Genomic DNA, 15,826 nt, shown 5'->3' on the forward strand with positions numbered 1-15,826 from the left:
AAGAATGGTTCTTGTATATTGACAACTAGGCTGCACTAATCTTTTCCTAGTTTTAGGTAAGTAAAATAAAAGCATATACCTGAAGTGGAGAAATTGAAGGCATTTCTGCTATAGTATTGTGTTGCTGTGTGCTGAAAGTTTTCCTTTTCAAGACTTAGTGAATAGAAACTAGAAAAAAATAACTGAATAGATTGCTTTTGAAACTTAAGGACATTTTAAGCTGTAATGTGTAACTTGACATTTTGTTGATTCTGGGATATAGGGACAATTGTTGATTTAGTAAAATTGATTGAAATTTGTAGTGCTTTCTGTTGAACTTTCAGCATACCTGTCTGTCATTTTAATATGAAATTTCCTTTCCGTTGGAAAACAACTATAACAACATAGAGAAGGCATCTATGACCATGGAGAGTTTAACAATTCTCCTTTTAACAAACAAGTAGTCATTTTTTTTAGAGGGTAACAGCTGGTTGTCTTGTAGTTTAATTTTAATTCTGACACTTTTAAAGGTAATTGTACCAGGTCCCTCGTTAGGAAGGCCGTTGTTGTCAGGCTTGCCCTCCAGTACTACTTGAGATGCCATTTGCAGACCCCAGATTGTTTTATATGTGCTTTTCATTACTTGGCTATAAATAAATATTCCCATAGCTTGGTTTTCGTATTTGGTTTGCCTGAGCAAGACAGTACAGTACTCAGAAACACTGCCTTAATGTTTACCACTTTTTGTTATAAATGACATTTCCACGGAGACAGAATACATGTATATGGGTGAGATGTGAGAGACACTGCTTTCTAGGAACTTTAATCTGTCTAGCCATCCAGAAATCTTCAAGTCTCTCCTTTTTTATTTTTACTGGAAACTTTGGTTATATAGGTATGAAATCATATCACTTCAGTTGTCATTAGAGATAATTTTTATTTCCTTTCATCTCTGTTTTGGGTGTGAGACTGAAAGAAAATTCCAATGGTCTAAACCCACCTTAGTCTTTTTGGTGACTAACATTCATCTTGAAATGACCTCTGAAGCTGTCAGTTCAACTACCTACCATTGAAAAAGAAGTTTGGTGCCAGAAGACATGCAAATACTGTTATGTATTTCATGGTATCATATTGTAAGGACTGATTAGAAACACTTCAGAATGTTTTCATTGCCTTTTTACATAATGCACTTTTTACTTCTTGATGCTTTCCTGTAAACTGTATGTATACACAAGTATATATATTTAAAAGTTAGATTCATCAGTTTTTGTTTTGTTTTAGAATTTTTTCCCTTTTTTAGGTTTTATTATTAAAAGTGTATGTGTATGCCTGGTGCCTGTGGCGGACAGAAGACTACCGGTATGGGGTCTCCTGGAATTGGTGTTAACAGACAAATCATAAGCTGTTGTGTGTATGTTGGAAAACAAATCTTGGCTTTTGTTCTTTATGAAACCAGTCTTCTGAGGATTGTGAGTGTGTACCACCATGCCAGCTTTTTTCTTTTTGGAATTCAGCAAGTTACATATTTTGGATAAAGTTTTACTGCTTTCTAAGTCTGTTAGGTTTTTTTTTTTTTTAAAGCATACTCTCAGGATGACATACTGCTTTTTTTTTTATTTTTGGGGGGAGGTGGTGGGGGTTATGGGGTTTCCCTATGTAGCCCTGGAAGTCCTGGAACTCTGTAGACCAAGCTGATTTCAAACTCATATTCATCTGCCTCTCAAGTGTTGGGATTAAAGACCCACCACCCAGCTGGGCTTACTTCATGTACTTGAGGAAATGTACTTGAAGATGAGTTAAGTAATCTCCCTTTGTTGTTAATCTGTTAGGTTTGTGAGAATAGGAACAAAGACTTGGGGAAAATGGGTAGATCAAGAAAGTAATCTACTTTTTTTTTTTTTTTTTGCTAAAGATGTGTAGTCTGGCTAACTAGACAAGGCTAAATATATAGAGATGCTTAAAAACAGTTTTTGTAAGCCGGGCAGTGGTGGCGGCTGTGCACGCCTTTAATCCCCAACACTTGGGAGGCAGAGGCAGGAGGATTCTGAGTTCCAGGACAGCCAAGGGCTACACAGAGAAACCCTGTCTCGAAAAAACCAAAAAAAAAAAAAAAAAACAAACAGTTTTTTTCCTGGGGGGCTGGAGAGATGCCTCTAGAGATACTGAGTTCAATTCTCTGCAACCACATGGTAGCTCACAACTATCTGTAATGGGATCTGATGCCCTCTCCTGGCATGCAGGTGTATGTGCAGATAAAGCATTCATATACATTAAATAAATAAAAATTTAAAATAATTTTTCCTTGCCGCTAATTAAAAGCTGATTCATTTTTATTGAGTTTGATTCTTTTGACAGCTGTGTTTTTAGCTATACTAAGTTTGTTTATATAATCCACATGGATAATACTATGTATCTGACAGGAAACTTTGAAGAAAGACCAAGTAATTTTTGCCTCCATGCCTGGCTTCCAACATTTTTTAAAAGATATAACAGACACTGCATTTAAAATTGGTATTTCATGTTCAGGATCAATAAAATGGCATTCCGCCAGATTAAGGTGGTGTACACTTTCAGGGCCAGCCTTGGCCTAGTAAGTTCCAGGCCAGCCAGTCAGGATTACCTAGACCCTGTAATGTTTCCAAAATTTAAAAACAGGCACCTGAATCTATATGCTTAATATAGGTTCAGGATATAATGTATTGAAAACTTTTCTGTGTTTTTGTCATTTCAAGGGTGTTTTAATCCAGTGTGAAATTTGATTCAGTGGGCTGAAAATAAAATTTAGTGGTTGAGCACTTTTGTAGCATTCACAAAGGCCTTAAGTTTAATCCTAAGCACTCTTTACTCCTACTTCAACCAAACCAAATCAACAACTCTCAGACAACAACAACAAAGCTATACCCAAAGAGAACTTAATCTATAGGATAATCTAGTTACTGAGATATTAACAGTAACTCTGTTAGTTGGAGTTTTATAGGAGTATACTTTTTGGTGCAGTGAGGGATATAGGGTTCTTTTGCTTTTTCTGTGAGTGCTAATAGAACACGTAATTGCTGCCATGCCTTATAAGGTTCCGGAAACAAACACAGGGCTTTCTGTATGAGAGACAAGCACACAATACCAGTTGAATAATCTTTACAGAGCTCATTCTTGGCTTCATGCTGTTTTTCTGTTCTTGTTTTATGCTTTAGTTTTGGGCTTAGTTTATGCTAACTTGTATTTTATTTGCTCCTGAAGCCTGTTTTGAATTGTTACCCCAAAATAAACTTGATGTTGTTCACCTTGGTGACAGTAAAGCACTCTTTTGAATTTTGGATGTTCTTGATTGTAGAGGAACTTCTGTAATAGGGTGGATTTCTATAAAGTTTTGTAGATTTTGCTCTTTTTGTTTGTTTTTAGGGTACTCTGAAATTATATATATATATTTTATATATATATAAATATTTATATATATTATATATATTATAAATATTTATATATTATAATATTTTATATATATATTTGTATTTTATATAAATATATATATTTTATATATATATATAAAGAATATATATATATAAGAATATATATATATATTCTTTAAAGATGCAGAGATGCTGCTGCCAAAAGGGGCAGTCAGATTATTTTGTTACTTTCCTATTCTTTCATTTCCACAACCATAGGGAAGGAAAAAAATCAGCCAGGAGTAGTAAGTTATCATCTCTGATAAATCCTGTGTTAGGTAGAGGTGCTAATGGAGAATATAAGCAAAAGACATTGTACAAATTCTCAAAGAACTAAACAACACCACACACATGCTGGCTATAGGACTAAGTATGACTACCTAAAAAAAATAGTCCATTGAAGTTATTGTTTCTTGGTATTTGGGTTGCTCAACATCTTAAATTTAATGCCTCTTCCATTTCTGTGATCTGTGTGAGCAAAGATACTCCCCAGTTCTTCTTCCCCCTTTTTATTTCTGACTAGCAGTTATGATGCTGTGGGATTCTGAAAGAAGTTAGGTAAAGGAAATTGGGGGGGGTTGGAGGGGGGAGAACTAACTGCTGCAGATGTAGCTTCTATCTGTTTCTGCAACTTTTGGCTGGTTTTCATTCTCTAAAAGTAGAAAGTACTTTATTGAGTTAGGGCTGTCATACACTTTTTCTGAATGCAAATGTGTGGAACTACAGATGAATAAATTAAACCTTACTTGAAGGAATTCTTGTGAAGGGAGACTAAAATACCAGGAGACAATGTGAAACTTAGTGTCCAGTATATAACAATGTAAGGTAAATGCTGACTGATAGAAATAAAATAGGAAGAGATTTTAGCAGAAAGGTGGATAGCAAGAGATTTTAGCAGAAAGGTGGAATTGGAAAATAATGGATATTAGAACCATGAGCAGTAATTCAGATTTGATAGGCAGATATTTGAAGAAAATTGGAATTGTGGTCTATAGAGGTTGATCAGTACAGGCAGATAGCACAACACACATTGGAAAGACAGTTTAAAAGTTACAGGACTGGTGGCTAGAGAACATTTTAGAGACCAGTCAGAATAGGTAGAGGTGATAAACACTATAAGAGGAAAGGAGATGAATTCTAGGTAAGTGTCCTACCACCCTGCCACGTCCCTCGCCCTAGCCTCCAACATCTTTTTTAGATAGTTTTTTTTTTTTTTTAAGATAGTTTCTTTAGATTGTTTCTTCGTTTAGTCTTCTAGGTGCTTAGAGCTGATATTTTTACAATCATGTGCTTGCTGCTTGTGAAAATATATTCCTAGAAAATGGGCATGGGGAACACAGGCCTCTAACGCCAGCATTTGGGAGCCATGATCTTTTCCAGCTGGGTGTGATGGCACAGGCCTTTAATCCTAGTACTTGAAAATCAGAGAGTGGATCTCTGAGTTCAAGGCCAGGTTACTCTAGATAGTGAATTCCTGGACAGCCTGGACTATGTGGAATAGTGTTTCTCAACTTTGCTGATGCCACAGCCCTTTACAGTTTCTTATGTTGAGGTAGCTCCCAACCATAACATTTTTGTTGCTACTTCATAACTGTAAATTTACTGTCATAAATCTTAGTGAAAATATCTGCTTTCCAGAGGTCTTGGGTGTCTCCTGTAGGGAAGGTCATTCAACCCCCAAAGAAAGGGGTTGTATCCCACAGATTCAGAAACCACTGACAGAGACTCTGTCTCAAAAAGGAAAGTTTCTTCTTACATAGCTAGTTAGTTACAAGAATTTGAACGGTATGATGGTACATTGAAGAATATCCTGATTGGTTTCCGTCTACTTTATCATTTCAGTGCCAGTTATATTTATGATTGACATCTGATGTTTTATTTTTGTTGACTTAATTTTTTTGCAAGCATCAGAGAAAAAGATGAAGTAGAGTTTATTGTCTTAGTATTTGTGAAATTATTCCTAATGAGAGTAGCATATTGGAAGAAATTCTTGACCACTGTTAAGGATGTTAATCTTTCTAGACTTGAGTATCTAAGCACTTACAGATTACAACTTCTTTTTTATTACTGCTAACTTGTTTTATAATTATCGGACTAGACCTACCTGTCTGGGAAAGGCTGTCTTCATTGTTAGACAGAAATTGCCCTCTGATGTTTATGCTGAGAGGCCAGGTTACTTAACTCTCAGTGCTTAATCTCTAAGTAGGGAGTCAGCCTGAGCCTAGGGGAGTCAGTGGTAGAGCTGAAGTAGTAAGCTTTTCGTTTCTCTCATGAGCTAGCAAGACTAGTGCTCAGTATGTGTGTTTATAGTTAACTATTTTGTATGGGTGTGTGTTCACCTGCAGAAATAAAATTCCTGAGTAAAATTATGCTTTTTTGAGTGGACAAGGGTAGTGGGGTACAATAAGAATAAAGAAAGATTGTTACCAGATGAAAATCATTTTCACTAGTGAAGTTGCTTGTTGGAGTGATAAGATTTCAGGAAAAATCCACAATAAAAACTATCATTTATCTTTCACCTCCTCAAAAAAAAAGCAAAATAATAAGTTTTCTTTTGGTCTTGTTTATCTATTATAATATAATATAATAATATAAGTACATATTTTAATACTTTAAAATGATATGTGTGTGGGTATGAATTGTGAGCATGAATACAATGCTTGCAGAGAAAAGAACAGAGTATTGGATTCCCAGTATTTGGAGGCAGTTATGAGCAGCCTGATGTGGTTGCTGGAATTTGAACTTGCAACAGCAGTGACCATTATTTTAACTGCTGAGCTCTCTCTCCAGCTCCCCTCACCTTTTGTTGTTTTTATTTTTGCAACAGGGTTTCTCCATGTAGTTCTGTTCTGGAATTCTTTATGTAGGCCAAGCAGGCCACAAAACTCATTTGCTGTTTCTGCTGGTACCTGGGTTACCAACTCCAGATCCACCCTCATCTTAATAAAGTTTTTTTTTTCCTCCCCCAGAAATAGTTATTTTTTAGAAGTCTGATAGATATCTAAAGCCCTTAGCTTGATTCCCTAGTACTAAGAAAAAAAAGTTAAAAGTAAAACTCTGACATTGTGATATTGATATATGTAGAACAAATAAGGTAAATAAAACCATCTGATCCAATTTTACCAACACATATTCATATATTGCTTTTAGATATATGACGTTGGCATAGTTGACATTTTTATTTACTCATTTGCCTTTTATAAATTTTTATACTTTCCCAAAAAGGGAATTGTAGCTGGGCAGTGGTGGCGCACGCCTTTAATCCCAGCACTTGGGAGGCAGAGGCAGGCAGATTTCTGAGTTGGAGGCCAGCCTGGTCTACAAAGTGAGTTCAAAACAGCCAGGGCTACACAGAGAAACCCTGTCTCAGAAAACAAAAAACAAAAACAAAAAACAACAACAACAAAAAAATTTATCCTGGGGGTGAAAAAACTTGGTGTTCTTCCCCCAGTCTAGGGTGTATATAGCTGTCCAGTTGGGTGAAAGTATTTTTTCTTTTTAAGCTGACCACTCTCCTAGGAGATTCTTTCCTTCCCAAGAAGTGTTCTTTTAGCAAATTCTGTACATAATGGACTTTGCAAGACCCTTATTCAGAAAGTTAAGAGGATAGTCATATAAGATAAAAACAGAATGAAACTTAAGATTGTCATCTGTTTCTGCCTGTGTGTATATGAAATTCATATGCAGATACTTTCAGGCATTCGAGGAAGTAATTTGGCTTGGAAGGGTAAGTAGAAAGGCTAATTTTGTATTTGAAGAAAAAATGTTTAATATAGTCAATGATTGTTCTTCATGTAAAAAGAATACTGTTGGGCTGGAGAGATGGCTCAGCGGTTAAGAGCACTGACTGCTCTTCCAAAGGTCCTGAGTTCAAACCCCAGCAACCACATGGTGGCTCACAACCATCTATAATGAGATCTGACACCCTCTTCTGCAGTGTCTGAAGACAGCTACAGTGTACTTACATAAAATAAATGAATCTTTAAAAAAAAAAAAAAGATTACTGTTAAAATGAAAGCATGTCAGAAAGTGGGTCCTGCATGCTAGAGTTGAGAGACACAGTGAGACTTAAGAAAATTTTAAGGTAAATGTGCAGTCCCAATGATGAAGTGTGTGTGTGTGTACATATTATTTATATATATATGGTTTTGCATTTTGTTTTGATTTTGAGACAGTGTCTCTGTAACTGTCCTGGATGGGAATTAAAGGTTTGTGCCACCTCAGTTGGCCCTATAGTTTTTATAAACTTTTTTATTTACATGAATGTGTTTTTCCTGGACATATATCTGTTCCAAACATATGCCTATGGAGCTCAGAAGAGAGTGGGGCTGGTGTTACTGATGGTTGTGAGCTGCCATGTAGGTGCTGGGAATTGAACTTGGGCCCCCTGGCAGAGCAACACATACTCCTAAACACTGAGCTTTCTCCCTTGTCCCTCTGTAGTTTTATATTTTGTTAAGTATGAGGCTTACTTCCATAAATTACTAAAGCAGTATTAGATTATATAATTTTCTGTGGTTTGCTCTAAGTACACAGTGCTAGATTATTAGTGGATTAAAAGTCTCTTATTTTTTGAGCTGGTATAAGCTCTGGTTGGCCTGAAATTTACTGCGTAGATTAGGCTGCCTCAAATCTTCCCAGAGATCTTCCTACCTCTGCCTTCGATTGCTTGGATTAAATTGGTGTGCCACCCCTACAACCAGCTCTGTTTTTTTTCTTAAAAAATATTTTTGCTGGACAGTAGTGGTGCATGCCTTTAATTCCAGCACTTGGGAAGCAGAGGCAGGTGGATTTCTGAGTTTGAGGCCAGCCTGATCTTCAGAGTGAGTTCCAGGACAGCCAGGGCTACACAGAGAAACCCTGTCTCAAAAAACCAAAAAACAAAACAATATATATATATATATTAGACAGTGTCTTAGATATAGCCCAGGCTAACCTTCAAATGATTATATAGCTAAGGATGATCTTGAACTCCTGATCTTCTGCCTCAACTCCCAAGTCCTATTATTACACTACCACATCTGCAAATATTTCTAACATCCCCCATGACTGAATTTATGGAAGGGGTAAGGCATGGGATTGCTTTCACATTACCTCGCAGGATGTAATGTTTTAAAACATTACATAAGCTCAAGTCCAGTCCCTTCAATAGATAAGTCCTTCTATGTGGTTCAGAGTAGTTTTCTGAATTATCTTAGTAGTTAATCTGAATGTGTCATCCTAAGGTTAGTCACAATGACCCTTAGGCCATTCCAGAAGAGTAGTTCAGAATTTTCTAAGCAGAAGAGTAAATAATTTTAATAACTTTAAATGGACTCTAATTACTTGCAGATTAGCTTTTCAGCAGTAGTTAATCCATAGTAACTTTGCTTTCAAAGGGTAAGGAAACACTTTGGTAAGTAAGGAATGATGAAAACATGTAAGAATGGAAAGTTTGTTTCTTGTCTTTTGGGGTTTTATTAATTTTTGTCACCTGCAACATAGTAGGAAAGGAAGTCTTGGATAGACAGTGTGTGCTGGGTACATGTTATGGGCATTATATATAGTGTGGTGTTGTGTTGGTTTTTTGAGATATATGTAGCCCTGACTCCGTTAGAACTCTATAGACAAAGCTAGCCTTGAATCTATTGAATGCTAGGATTAAAGATGTGGACCACTATGCCCTGTAGGAATCTACATAGTATAGGCAATCAATATTGGGATCTTAGAGGGGCAGGAGTGCATTGGCGTTGTACAAAAATTAACAGCCATATTGGTCTTGAAATGTCAAACTTAATTTTTTTCTATTTATACATGGGTGACAGATGGTATTAAATATGTATAGTTTACTTAAGTATGTTTTATTATAGAAGTCTCTAAATTAAAATAGCAAAAATAATCTGTTTGCCAACAATAAAAAGTTCAAGGAAGTAGAAAATGAGGTTGGAAGGGTAGGCTGGAATTACATTATTTTTGATTATCACGCTAGTACATTTGAATTTTATGCTAAGAATGGTGAAGAATCAGGTAAGTGGTAAAGATCCAGGTGGTCATAAAGGAGTCATTTACTGCTATAATGTGAGTTGAATAAGTTGTTGGCTTTCTGATAGTGTGGCACTAAAAGTCTTGTAAGGAGGCAGAGAGGCTAATGTGGTTGGTGGAGATGGGATGGAAGAGATAATGATCCATGCATGAGTTTGATATCCTGGAGAATTTAGAGATGAGACAGGCTAAAAATTGTCATTTATAGATAAGAAACTTTTGGTTTTTTTTTTTTTTTTTTTTTTTTTTTTTTTTTTGGTTTTGGTTTTGGTTCTTTCGAGACAGGGTTTCTCTGTGTAGCCCCGGCTGTCCTGGAACTCAGAAATCCACTTGCCTCTGCCTCCCAAGCGCTGAGATTCAAGGCGTGCACTACCTCTGCCCAGCTAGATGAGAAATTTAAGAGACGCATCAGGTGACTTCTCTGTAAAAGATTTTTAATATTAAGAGTCTGGGTTGTAGCCGGGCTGTGGTGGCACACGCCTTTAATCCCAGCACTCTGGGAGGAGAGGCAGGCGGATTTCTGAGTTCGAGGCCAGCCTGATCTATAGAATGAGTTCCAAAGCAAATCCAAAAAACCAAACCAAAAAAAAAATAGAGTCAGGGTTGTAATAGAGGTCTTGACTCCCAGCTTCATATCTATCTTTCCTTGATTAAACACACATGGTATCATTAGATCTTTAGGCGTTTGTCTTTTTTGAAGCTTGATTTTTAACTTAAATTTCTTCATATTCCATGAATCAGTTAGCCACATAGAATATATTAAGTAGGTTGCTCTTTCTGGTTAGAAATTCCACTCTTAGCCAGTTGGTGGTGTTGCATGCCTTTGAGCCCAATTCTCAGGAGGCAGAGGCAGGCAGATCACTGAGTTTGAGGTCAGTCTGTTCTACAGAGCTCTAGTATAGCCAGGGCCATCACACAGAGAAACTCTGTCTCAAAAAAAAAAAAAAAAAAAACCAAAACTCTTTCCAAAGACAAATACAGTCATTTTTTTTGGAAAACTTTGTAGAATGGGTGATAGTCAGAGACCTCACATTGCTTAGAATTACATGTTACCTTTATGTTTGAAATACTTTAGGAATAACAATGTTCATCGTTTTAGATACATCTTGCAAGTTAGCACACTATGAGTTCTACAAACCAAACATGGCTGTGTGTTTATATTGCTCTGCATTTATTTTTTTGCATTCATAATGCTAAATATGGTGAAGTTTTTGTTGTCAAAATAGGGATTCTTAGTCTTGCCAGGCAGTAATGGCACTCAGAGGCACAGGCAGGCAGATCTCTGACATCAAGGACAGTCTGGTCTATGGAGTAAGTTACAAGACAGCCAAGGTTACATAGAAAAACCCTGTCTGGCAAAACAATAACAACCCCCCCTTCTCAACCTCCATTTCCCCCCCCCCAAAAAAAACAAAAAAAGAACAAAAAAGAATTCATTACATGCCATTATGTTAGGTGATTGAGATTAATTTTTCCCTGAGACAGATTTTTTTTTTTTATGACTTAGGTGCATTGGTGTTTTGCCTACATGTATGTGTATGTGATGGTGGATCTCCTGGAACTAGAGTTACAGACAGTTGTGTGCTGCCATGTGGGTGCTGGGTTTGAACACTGGTACTCTGGAAGAATAGCTAGTGTTATTACCATCTCTCCACCCTTTCCCCACCCTTTTAAATTTTTTTATCTTTTTAATGTGCATGGTGTTGCTGGCATGAATGTGTGGCTATCATGTGTGTATAATGCCTAAAGTGACCAGAAGAAAGTAATAGATTTAAAACTGGAGTTACAGATGTTTAAAGACATTGCTTTGGGTTCTGGGAATTAAACTCAGGTCCTCCGATAGAGCAGCCCGTGCTCTTAGATCATCTCTCTATCCCCACCTTCCCCTCACTGCCCTCCCTCCCCCAAGTATCCTTGGGTAGTCCTTGGGTGTCCTGGAACCTCCCTCAGAAAAGGTTGGCTTCAAACTCAGAGATTCACCTGCTGCTGCCTCCTGAGTGCTTTAATTAAAGGTATGTGCTGCCATTGCTTGACAATTGAGACTAATTTTTTAAAGCCATAATTTGTTAAAGCAGTGTCATTAGTTTTTAAAGATAATACAAAATAAGAGGAGTAGACTCACTATAAACATTTTCTTTGAAAAACAATTTTTTTTGTTAAGTAGTATGTATTATAGGAAATATAAATGATTTGTATTCTTTCCATAGCCTAAAGAAAATTAAGACATTTACATAGGTCTCTGAAGTAATGAGTTACAAAGCAGCCATTGCCACAAATGAGAACTAATATGTTGTGAGGGCTTTTTGTAAAAGCAGAAGTTGGGGCATAGGTATAGGTGTCTGTAGTTCTACACCGAAATTTGAGAAAGCAAGAGGTGACAGTAGAAGCAAAGAAGAAACAGCTGTTCCCGAAATGGTAAGGGTTGCTGTTGGCTTATAGGTAGGCCAGTGTAGTAGAGTGGAAGAAAAGAGGTAATCATGGCAGACTAAAACCTACACGAATGGATAAGGGGGTATTTTGTTTTTCTTGTGAGAAAAAGACGTGATCCGAAATATTTGGTTGAGGTGATGAGGTGGCTTTTTATGGGTAACGGCACATGCTGCCAAATCTGATGACTTGCTTGATTCAATCCTTGGGACCCACATGGTGGTATAGGAGAGATAGATAGTTTAAGTTGTCCTTGGACTTCCACATATACACTATGGTACATGTTCCCAATGTGAAATAAATAATTTAAAAATTTAAAGGTCATGGTTTGTCAAAGAATTTAGAAGGTGGGTATTGGCTTAGTTAACAAAATTAGATCTGCATTATAAATGTAGCCACCCTAGGCTAGTTTTTAATTGTTTTGGTAAATGGAGCTATATTGGAACATGGTTGTGCAATATTTTTTTCCATTTATTTATTGTTGGGTGTTTTAGACAGATGATTAGGTATATTAGTTACTTTTCTCCTTTTGTTTTGAAAAAAACTGGCAAGCAATTTATGGGAAGAAGAGTTTATTTCAGTTTATAGTTTGAGGCAATAGTCTATAATGGATAGGAAGTTCTGGCTCCAGGGCATTGAGGTGGTTAGCCACATTGTATCCCCGGTGAAGCAGAGGAGCAATGTATATTTATACTCATCTCTTTTGTCTTTGTTTTCTTTCACCTCAGTTAACCTAATCAAGATCGTTTTTATAAGATGTGCTTCTCTCCTAGGTGATTTCTATATCAAGTTGACAACATTAACTTTTGTTAGGTGGTGGTTATAGATGTGAATGTAGGAGAATATAAACTATTTTAATTCTAATCCATTAAATGTGACAAAACTCACTTGTCTTAGTGAAACTGGAGGATGACTAAGTGGTTAAGAGCTTTTTGTTGCTCCTGCAAAGGATTTGGGTTAAATTCTCAGTGCCCACATAATGACTCACAACCATCTGTAAGTCTAGTGCCAGGGGATTGTATGCCTTCTTAAGATCTTCTTGGGCACCAGGTACACATGGTACACACACATATATACATTCAGACAAAGCACCCATACACATAAAACATTTTTTAAAGGATGTTGATTTATGCCCTTCCCTCAGTGCTTTTTAAATTTCTGTGTGGCTTTTATTTATTTTGAGACTGTTGGGAAGGGGCAGAATGATGTAACACATTTCTTAGTTCATTGTATATTTTAATAAAATCATAAAATACTGTAAAACTCCCGTGGAAGAGATTTTTCCTTTTTTTTTTTTTTTTTTTTTTTTTTTTTTTTTTTTTTTAAATTAAATCCTGGCTGGAGAGACAGCCTGGGTGCTGGGAACCAAACTCTAATATTTTTGATTGTGAGCCTCGCTTTCAACAGCTGAGCCATTTCTCCAACCCAGAAGAGATTTTTCTCTTGGGCATTTAGTTACTTTATGATTTAGATTAAGCTGTGCCACATTTAAATTTTACTTACTTACTTACTTACTTACTTATTTATTTATTTATTTATTTATTTATTTATTGGCAGGATTTCTCCTCAGCCTTGGCTATCCTGAAACTCACTGTGTAGAAGGTTGCCCTGTAACTGACAAGAGATCCACTTGCCTCTATTATGCCTCTCAAGGGCTGAGATTAAAGCACCACTCCTGCTAATGCTACACCTGTTAATTGAAAATATCTTCCCTGTGCAAAATAGACATTCTATGTGGTTTGACAGCTTTCCTTGTTTTTTTGTGGTTAAAGAGGATCAAATAGTTTTAAAAACCAGAAGCTTGTTCAAATATGCTATAAAGTGTCAGAATCCCGTGGTTAATGATGCATTTGTCTTAGTGCTTTCACAATCTAATCTCACAGTGAGTACTTTTGAGAGATTTTGTGAAGCACATAAAATACTGATGATTTTTTAGGTTTGTAGAATAGAGAACAAAGAAATAAATGAAAAGGAAAATTAACATGAATAATATGTTACATCTGTTGCTTATGTGACTTAGAGTTTGTTTTCTTAGACCCATTTTAGATGGACAGAGTTCTGCTTTGGCCTCTTCACTGCTGAGATTACAGATGTATGCTACCTGGCAAGTCTTATTTGATACCTGGTTCACAAGAGAAAGGGTTTCTAAAGACAGTTTACCTTGATCCTGTATACTTTTTTTTTTTCTTCTCTGATAGGACTTCTCGCTGTCTTGGAATTCTCTGTAGACCAGTCTGGCCTTGATTCTTCTTCCAGAGCTCTCCCTCCCTACTTTCTTATTTAAATTAAAAATTGTATAAAATTATTGTGTAGATGAAAATGAAAAGCTACATAACTGCCCATTAGCTCCTAAGACAAGGGCAATGTTTAACAAAGCACAAAAGCATTCTTTAGGAAGATAGTTTTACTATTTAGCTCTTTTCAAAGTTCTTTAAAGAAACTGTTGTGTATGTATGTGTGTATATCTGCATGGTATGTACATTGGAGGCTAGAAGTTGTCGGTGATTTCTTTCTCCATTGTTTCTCTGCCTTACCTATTTTTTCACTGAAGTTGGAGTACAGTTGATTGGGTAGAAAATCTGGCTAACAAGACCCAGAAAGCCTCCAGTCTCTCCCTCCTTACTGGTGTTACAAGCATGTGCCTAGTTCTTTGTATGTACTGGGCATTGTGAGATTGTTATGCTTCCTTGGAAAATACTTTACTGACTGAACCATTTTCCCAGAGCCCCTTTTTAAACACTAGACAAAATATTTGAGGAATTTACTAGCATTTCCAGATACTGCATTAACAAATTGGTTATGATAGAAAAGAAAGTTTTGGTGCTGGAGAGACAACTCCACAGTTAAGAGCATTTTCTACTTTTGGAGAAGAACTGGGCTCAGGTCCCAACACCTTCTTCTGACTTCTCAGCTACCAGGTATGAATTCAGGCCCTAACCCTCTATCAAGAACTATTGACTGTTGCTGGAGAATGGGGCAGTCATTATCTTCAGTTGTGGGCCCACTGGTGATCTCATCAACATCTCTTTCCAGAGCTACCTCCACTTCTAAATGTGCTTGTTCTTTATCTCAAGACTTCTATTGGGATAAAACATATTTGTTTAATTTTGTATGCATTTAGAGTTGGTGATATAAAGGGAATTTTAGTTCAGAAAACAAGAAAAACCGGGTTTTTACTTTAAAATAATTTTGTATGTCAAGTTAGGTCTTGTAAAGAAACCATTGGTACTTTAATAGCTCATGCATTCTTTAGTTTTGTAAACATGAAGAAATAGTGATCTTGAAGCACTATGAATTTTTAGGAATTCTTAATACTGAGCTCAGACTTACACTTGTCAACAAGCACCATTTCCTGATGCACTCCCTGATGTTCCTAGATGAGCCATCTCACCATATCCCAACCCTGTTCTTTTCTTAAAGATTTAACTTTTATTTGTGGTCTACCCCGAGAGGTTATTTTATGGAACACTTGTATGTCAAAAGGTGTCGAGTAATTGTTAGTTAAGAAAATAGGTCTGTTTCTAGTGATCAGTGATGTTGAGTCATTCTTAGTAAGAGTATGTTGTTAGTGATCAGAGATGTTGAGTCACTGTTAGTAAGAGTATGTTGTTAGTGACCTAGGAGTGGGTATTGCTGAGTCTTTTATTCTTCTGTTCTTTCTTCATTCCTCTCCCAGAGCCACACATATTATGCTTATACCATCCCTGAGCAATTATGCATTCTAACCTTTGTATCTAGATACTAATCTGTACAGTTTTAAAGCAAATATTTTCTTTTTCTTTTTTTTTAAACAAAAAACAGATAAAACCTAATTTGAGCTTTTTATTCAAGTTATCAAAGTACCACAATAATGGGGCTGGAAAGATGACTCTGATTAAGAGTACAAATAACAACAGTTATTTCATATTTTAGTCTGTACAGTGTGCCATCTGTCCTCACAGTTATTTTCATAAGTT

At 36.4% G+C, this 15,826-nt stretch overlaps 1 protein-coding gene across 8 annotated transcripts in view; it reads left to right on the forward strand.

Moving 5' to 3' along the window:
• The window catches only part of Kansl1 (KAT8 regulatory NSL complex subunit 1), a 129,699-nt gene that overhangs the window by 42,700 nt on the left and 71,173 nt on the right, over positions 1-15,826 (forward strand). The gene's annotated exons all lie outside the window — the stretch shown is intronic.

This window comes from Apodemus sylvaticus, chromosome 10 (genome assembly GCF_947179515.1).
Source record: "Apodemus sylvaticus chromosome 10, mApoSyl1.1, whole genome shotgun sequence".
Classification (NCBI taxonomy): domain Eukaryota; kingdom Metazoa; phylum Chordata; class Mammalia; order Rodentia; family Muridae; genus Apodemus; species Apodemus sylvaticus.